Source organism: Engystomops pustulosus, chromosome 6 (genome assembly GCF_040894005.1).
Source record: "Engystomops pustulosus chromosome 6, aEngPut4.maternal, whole genome shotgun sequence".
In the NCBI taxonomy this organism is placed as follows: domain Eukaryota; kingdom Metazoa; phylum Chordata; class Amphibia; order Anura; family Leptodactylidae; genus Engystomops; species Engystomops pustulosus.
The window spans coordinates 63,675,076-63,683,221 of NC_092416.1; the positions used below are offsets into that span (position 1 = coordinate 63,675,076).

At 40.4% G+C, this 8,146-nt stretch overlaps 3 non-coding genes across 3 annotated transcripts; 1 reads left to right on the plus strand and 2 right to left on the minus strand.

Annotated features, from left to right (window-relative positions):
• Positions 1–324: 324 nt before the first annotated feature.
• On the minus strand, positions 325–407 carry TRNAL-CAG (transfer RNA leucine (anticodon CAG)). The gene has a single exon. It is a non-coding gene; the product is annotated as a tRNA-Leu (tRNA).
• Positions 408–2,500: 2,093 nt separating this feature from the next.
• TRNAL-CAG (transfer RNA leucine (anticodon CAG)) lies at positions 2,501–2,583 on the minus strand. Its single transcript has one exon. It is a non-coding gene; the product is annotated as a tRNA-Leu (tRNA).
• A 5,135-nt stretch (positions 2,584–7,718) lies between these two features.
• Positions 7,719–7,791, plus strand: TRNAR-CCU (transfer RNA arginine (anticodon CCU)). Its single transcript has one exon. It is a non-coding gene; the product is annotated as a tRNA-Arg (tRNA).
• Positions 7,792–8,146: the final 355 nt, after the last annotated feature.

Consider the following 8,146-nt stretch of genomic DNA (forward strand, 5'->3'; position numbering starts at 1 on the left):
TCACATCACGTTCTTGTGGGCTCAGTTTTTACGACTTTCACTGTGCGCTCAAAATAACACCTCTACTTTATTTTTTAGTTCGATGCGATCGTGGTGATACCAAATTTATACAGGTTTTATTGTGTTTTATGCAACAACCCCCACCTGTGTATAAGGAGGACTGAGCCCGTGAGCCCTCTTCATACAAGCCCCACACCTCTGCACTGTAGAGCTACGCCGCAGAGTGTTAAGGGGTTAAACATTTGTGCTATTAATAGCAAAAATGCTTGTAGTTAAAAGATATGAGCGACTGAAGTATAACAATATGAATGACAAAACAATCCTTGTCAGAAGTGGGATTCGAACCCACGCCTCCAGAGGAGACTGCGACCTGAACGCAGCGCCTTAGACCGCTCGGCCATCCTGACTTCTACAATGCAGCTATTAACTCTTTCCACACCAATGAACTGTAACAATACAACTTTTTGTAGTTAAAAGACATGAACGACTCTAGAGGGTCTGAAAAATAGTAAAAAAAAAAGTTTCAAAAATAATTAAAGTAAAAAACCTAAAAGTTCATATCTTTTAATAGAACTGATATAAAAACATAATAAACTGTAACAAGACAGAAACAATAGGTATTGCTGCATCCCAAAATACCCAATCTATCAAAATATAAAAACGGTTATTGCTGGAGGTGACCCCCATAACAGAAAATAGTGCCCAAATGTCCGAACTGCGACTTTTACAACATTTTACATTACATAAAAAATGGAATAAAAAGCGACCAAAATGTCGCACAGTCCTCAAAATTGTAGCAATGAAAACTTCGGCTCATTTAGCAAAAAATGACACATCAAACAGCTCCGTACACCAAAGTATGAAAAAGTTATTAGCTTCTGAAGTTGGTGCAATTTTCTTTTCTTTTTCGTGCACAATCATTTAACTTTTGAAAATGTGTTAAAAAACCTATATAAATTTATCTAAAACCTATATAAATTTGGTATCACCGTGATCGTACCGAACCAAGAAATAAAATAGAGGTGTTATTTGGAGCGCATGGTGAAAGTGGTAAAAACTGAGCCCACAAGAACATGATGCAAATGCTTTTTTTCCCCAATTTTTCCACATTTGGAATTTTTTTTCAGTTTCCCATACATGCCATGGAATAATAAATATTGTAATGAAGAAGCAAAATTTGTTACGCACAAAATAATCCGTCACACAGCTCTGTACACGGAAAAATTAAAAAGTTATGGATTTGTGATGGTGGAGAGCAAGAAATAAGCGAAAAAACCCTGCGTCCATAAGGGGTTAATCATCTACAATGACAGAAGATTATCTGTTTATGTGTGGAGCTCTGGAATATCTTTTCTTCCCAGGGTAAAAGATTACAATATCCTTAAAAGATAAGCAGTTTCTTATACAATATAATACCCACAATCACTCTTCCGAGTCATTAGACATACAGTTGGATTTCATTTACACTCTTATACTGCCCCATGCAGTGCTATAGCCTGCCGAAATAGCTCAGTTGGGAGAGCGTTAGACTGAAGATCTAAAGGTCCCTGGTTCGATCCCGGGTTTCGGCAGAAACTTTTTTTTTTGACATTTGGAACATATCACAATTCATAATCAGAACATCTGTCCCATGTGCTGCGGGGAGTTATCAGCGCAGCGCATGGGTCAGGTGCGGGCCTCTGTTGGAGAGTGGGCCTGGTCAAGGTTACACCCCCTGCGACCGCGATCGTTACGCCCCTGTGGAGATAGAAATCAAAGGTTTACAATTGGTACCAGCATCGAACCAGGTGTGGTTGTGCCCTACAACAAAAAGAAAAGTCAAAAACTTCTCCGACACATTATTTATTATTCCATGCCATGTATCGGGAAGCTGGAAAAAAATTCCAAATGTTCACATCACGTTCTTGTGGGCTCAGTTTTTACAACTTTCACCGTGCGCTCAAAATAACACCTCTACTTTATTTTTTAGTTCGGTGCGATCGTGGTGATACCACATTTATACAGGTTTTATTGTGTTTTAATACATTTTCAAAAACTAAACGAATGTCTACAAAAAAGAAAATAATTTTTTCGCCATCTTGTGACATTTATAACTCTGACGAAGACCCGAGGCTGTCATGGCAACCGATTGCCCAACACACCCCCCCCCCCCCCCCCCGGATGACGATCGGGGGAGTGACAAATCAGATCCAAGATGGCGACGCCCACGCGCCCACGTCTTTTAAATGCTGCCGTCAGCTTTGCCGGCGGCATCGGAGGAGTTAATAGTCACGATCGTTTTTTGCGGTGGGGGTTTGCTGCAATATGCAACAACCCCCACCTGTGTATAAGGAGGACTGAGCCCGTGAGCCCTCTTCATACAAGCCCCAAACCTCTGCACTGTAGAGCTACGGCGCAGAGTGTTAAGGGGTTAAACATTTGTGCTATTAATAGCAAAAATGTTTGTAGTTAAAAGATATGAGCGACTGAAGTATAACAATACGAATGACAAAACAATCCTTGTCAGAAGTGGGATTCGAACCCACGCCTCCAGAGGAGACTGCGACCTGAACGCAGCGCCTTAGACCGCTCGGCCATCCTGACTTCTACATTGTGACTTTTGACTCTTTCCACACGGACAAACTTTAACAATACAACTATTTGTAGTTAAAAGACATGAACGACTCTAGAGGGTCTGAAAAATAGTAAAAAAAAAAGTTTCAAAAATAATTAAAGTAAAAAACCTAAAAGTTCAAATCTTTCAATAGAACTGATATAAAAACATAATAAACTGTAAAAACACAGACACAATAGGTATTGCTGCATCCAGAAATATCCAATCTATCAAAATATAAAAACGGTTATTGCTGGAGGTGACCCCCACAACAGAAAATAGCGCCCAAATGTCCGAACTGCGACTTTTACAACATTTTACATTACATAAAAAATGGAATAAAAAGTGACCAAAATGTCGCAGAGTCCTCAAAATTGTAGCAATGAAAACTTCAGCTCATTTAGCAAAAAATGACACATCAAACAGCTCCGTACACCAACGTATGAAAACGTTATTAGTGTCAGAAGTTGGTGCAATTTTTTTTTCTTTTTTCGTGCACAATCGTTTAACTTTTGAAAATGTGTTAAAAAACCTATATAAATTCATCTAAAACCTATATAAATTTGGTATCACCGTGATCGTACCGAACCAAGGAATAAAATAGAGGTGTTATTTGGAGTGAACGGTGAAAGTGGTAAAAACTGAGCCCACAAGAACATGACACAAATGCTTTTTTTCCCCAATTTTTCCACATTTGGAATTTTTTTCAGTTTCCCATACATGCTATGGAATAATAAATATTGTTACAAAGAAGTTAAATTTGTTACGCACAAAATAATCCGTCACACAGCTCTGTACACGGAAAAATGAAAAAGTTATGGATTTGTGATGGTAGAGAGCAAGAAATAAGCGAAAAAACCCTGCGTCCATAAGGGGTTAATCATCTACAATGACAGAAGATTATCTGTTTATGTGTGGAGAGCTGGAATATCTTTTCTTCCCAGGGTAAAAGATTACAATAACCTTAAAAGATAAGCAGTTTCTTATACAATATAATACCCACAATCATTCTTCCGAGTCTTTAGACATACAGTTGGATTTCTTTTTCATCTTTATACTGCCCCATGCACTTCTACAGTCTGCTGAAATAACTCAGTTGGGAGAGCGTTAGACTAAAGGTCCCTGGTTCGATCCCGGGTTTAGGCAGAATCTTTTTTTTAAACTTGGGGATAAACTTGAGTTATCATGAAATGAAAGTTGTGTTGTACTCATGTTCAAATTTTATGCCACAACAAAAATTTAACTCCTTCCACACCAAGGAGCTTTAACAGTACAACTATGTGTAGTTTAAAGATATGAACGATGAATGATAACAATATGAAAGGCAAAGAAAATTTTCAGAAGTGAGATACAAACCCATGTCTTCAGGGGAGACTGCGACCTGATGACAGTGCTTATGCCTCTCGGCCATCCTGTCTTCCAAAAAGCTGCTTTAAAGAAAATCTACCATTTGCATGAGGTCCTAAGGCTGTATGCAAACGACCTGTGAGATGTCCAATGAGTCATTACCATATTCTAGCTGTCCAGTTTATTCATGAGTGGGCGGTACAGACCCCCCCCCCCCCAGTGCTTGACTGACAGCCTGTATAATGGTGTGAGGCGGCCCCTGCAGCATGTGTGTGTGTGTGTATAGGAGAGATACAACAGCTCCAGGCAGTCAGGTTATAGAAGAACATGTCAGCTACTTGTGTAGCTGATGTCTGTGTCTCTCACATGTGTATTAGGAGGGAGAGCATGTCAGCAGATAAAGCACAGGCACTAGCAATGCTTTACCATACATTACACACAGACATTAGCAGGGAGAGGAGAGAGGAGGGCTAACAGGGGTGACATCATTGAATCTGACCAAGTGACCAGCCTCATTTACATAATAAAGAAAATATGATTTTAGAATCATTCATGTATGAATTGACTAGATAAAGGCTGTGATGGGATCCTTGTGAGCTAGTGACAGAGACCTGATGACAGGTGTCCTTTAAAGCTTGTTGTTATGGCAGGAGTTAAAGGAAATCTACCATTTGATTTGATGCATTATGAACCAAACATACCTTGAAACTGCTGTAGCTTCACTGATACAGGATTGTATCTTGCTGAAAAAACTATTATAAAATTATGATATCGAAGCTCTGTCACGTCTGTGCCTGGGCTCAGTGCTTTTCCTTTCACATTTATTATGCGCTGCTCAGAGGATGATCAAATCAAGGTGTTCTCCCTGCCAGGCAGAATAATCAATCGCTGTACCATTCCCCAGCTGCTGTGTATGAGTGATCCAGGTCAAGTTGTAGTCCTATCTTGGCTGTTCAGAAAGCTCTGTATGTAATGTAGATCCAGCTTTCCCAAGGTTCTGAATTTTGTAATTGTTTTTTCAGCGATCAGTGCATTAGTGTAGCTACAGAATTCTCAAGGTATGTTTGCTTCATAATGCATCAAATCAAATGGTAGATTTTCTTTAAAGCAGCTTTTTGGCCAAGAGGCATAAGGCACTGCCATCAGGTCGGAGTCTCCTCTAAAGGTTTGGGTTTGTATCCCACTTTTGACAATTTTCTTAGTCCTTCATATTGTTTTCATTCAGTCATTCATATCTTTTAACTCCAAATATTTGAACTCTGGAGGCGTGGGTTCGAATCCCATTTAAGGATTTTTTGTTATATTGTTATCATTCAGTCGTTCATATCTTGTTGGTTTGGCAGGATTTCATTTAGCTCTATGCAAGTCTATCACCTTTTTTGTTATCATTCATGTTGTTAGAATTCAGTCGTTCATATCATTTAAATACAAACATTTGTGTTGTTAAAGCTCGTTGTTGTGGCAGGAGGTAAAGCAGCTTTGTGAAAATCAGGATGCTCAAATGGTCTCGGGCACTGTGTTCTCGTTGCAGTCTCCTCTCAGGGCTTGGGTCCGAATCCCACTTTTGACAACTTATTTGGTCATTCATATTATTATTCAGTCGCTCATATCTCTTTATATATCACATCAGGTTGCAGTCTCCTTTCAAGGTTTGGGTTTGTATCTTATTAAGTTGCTCATATGTTTTAACATCTTTGTTGTGCTGTTAACTATTGCTGTTGTGCCAAGAGTTTAAGCAACTTAATGAAAGTCAGGATGGCTCAAGTAGTATAAAACACTGTGATCATGTTGCAGTCTCCTGTGTGGGTTTGTGTCCCACTATTGACAATTTGTTTTGTCCTTTTTATTATTATCATTCAGTCGCTCATATCTTTGAGCTGCAAATAGTTGTACTGTAAAGATCATTGGTGTGGCAGGAGTTAATGTAGCTTTTTGGAAGTCAAGATGGCTGAGCAGTTTTAGGACCTGCATTCAGGTTGTTATTTCCCCTGGAGGCGTGGGTTCAAATCCCACCTCTGACAACTTGTTTTGTAATTAACATTGTTAGCATTCAGTCACTCATATCTTTTTTAAGTCTGTCATTAAGGGTAATTCCTCTGACGCGCCTTTCTACGGCTACGTGTCAGATGATTGCAGGAGATTGCTTTCTGCATACCCCGTTGCTGGGCTTTGATCCCGTGTGTTTAACCCCTTACATGCCTGAGCTTACTGTGGGATCCAATCCATCCCACATCAGCCCCGGGGTCAGATCCTCTGTCCGTTGGGTTCTGCCTCCTGGCATTACCAGCTGTAACTAACTGAGCATGTGTCTGCATGTGCAGTATATTGGGAGGCATTTGCTTGCTGGCTATATACTGGGGAGGCAGTGACCAATGCATTTACCTCCCTAGGTTTATACTCAAGTCAATAGGTTTTCCCAGTTTTTTTCTGTTAAAATTAGGTGCCTAGGCTTATACAAAGGTCAGCTTATACACAACTATATACGGTAGCCACCGCCTGCCCCCAAGTAGCAGGTAGCCAGTAGCCCCCATGTCCCTCAGTATATAACCAGCAGCCCCATAGTATATAGCCAGCCTTCTGCCCCCTAGGATATAGCCAGCCCCCTTCCCCCTAGTATATAGCCAGCCCCTTACCCCCGAGTATATAGGCAGCCTCCTGCCTCCTAATATATAGCCAGCCTCCTGACCCCTGGTATACAGCCAGCAGCTTCCCTGTATAAAGCCAGGGTCTGCCCCCTTGTATATAGCCAGCAGCCCCGGCCCCCTTGTATATAGTCAGGGTCTTCCCCCTTGTATATAGCCAGTGCCTGCCCCCAGTATATAGCCAGTGCCTGCCCCCCAGTATATAGCCAGTGCCTGCCCCCCAGTATAAAGCCAGTGCCTGCCCCCCAGTATATAGCCAGTGTATATAGCCCACATTTTTGTGCTTAAAAACTTGGCTTAAAAGCGAGTAGTATTGGTATTAGATTTATGTACTTATATATCCTTAGGCCCCTTCCACACTAGCGAGTGTGATGCGATGAACTCGCATCACACTCGCAACGCAAGCTGCCGGGAACGCACGGCCCGAACGCTGCACCGCGGGAGTGAACTGACATGCTGAGTTCACTCCCGCGGTGCAGCGTTCGGGCCGTGCGTTCCCGGCAGCTTGCTTGGCGAGTGTGATGCGAGTTCATCGCATCACACTCGCTAGTGTGGAAGGGGCCTTAGTCTGTTTTGGCTTGTCGCAAGCAAAGTAGGGAACCTTCTGTTAAAAATTTAAATCCCATCCATGGATAATTGGCCATAAGGGGAGACATGAGAATGTGTCTTATTTGTGACTGATAACATTTTAAATTTTAAATTTAAATTTTAAAAATTTAGATTCTTTTCAAAGGGGTAAAATACTGTTGTGTATTTTGCATCAGTAATTAAAAAATAAAAAATAATTATTCCTATGGTTTTTGTTATCCTGTTATTGGTAAAAGAAATGCTGAAAATAGGCGTGTCTCATTCATTTGTCTGAGCAATCTAAGGTGCTGCTTCACTTTGAAGTCACCGAGGGTCTAAAACTCTCTACTGCATTTTCATGCTAACTTTCACACCTTCAAGGTTTTTTCACATTGGTGTTGTTTACACATACTCAGTTCAGTGATTTCCACTGATGCTTCACAAAGCCATTATTTTTCAAAGGGTGTTTTTACATTGGCTTAATCCGTTGTCCATGGAAAAAATTATAAAATGTGTCTTTTCTATTTCATTGATGCGAATCACAGAAGGCAACAGAATAATATGTGTCTGCCCCAGTGGCCTAATGGATAAGGCACTGGCCTCCTAAGCCAGGGATTGTGGGTTCGAGTCCCATCTGGGGTGACTTCTAAATTTTATATTTATTACATGAAATCCATTAATTTAGGCATCTCCTAACTTCTGGGCCTCAGTGTAGCTGGTATGTAAAAAAAATATATAGTATTTTAAATAAAATATGGTACAATTAGAAAAAAATCAGCTAAGGTATTGGATCAAATGTATAGACTCCCCCTTCTGGAAAAATAAGAGGGAGTCGATCTAAAACTAGAGCACTGCTAAAACATTGCTTGGTCTGATGAATGTTCTGCCTTTTACTCATATTGGACTATGATGTTAAATTTTAAATAGCAGGGTTTCATATGTTCTAAATAGAACAAACCCAGAAAATACAGCAGGCACTATGAATACAGTGCCAATA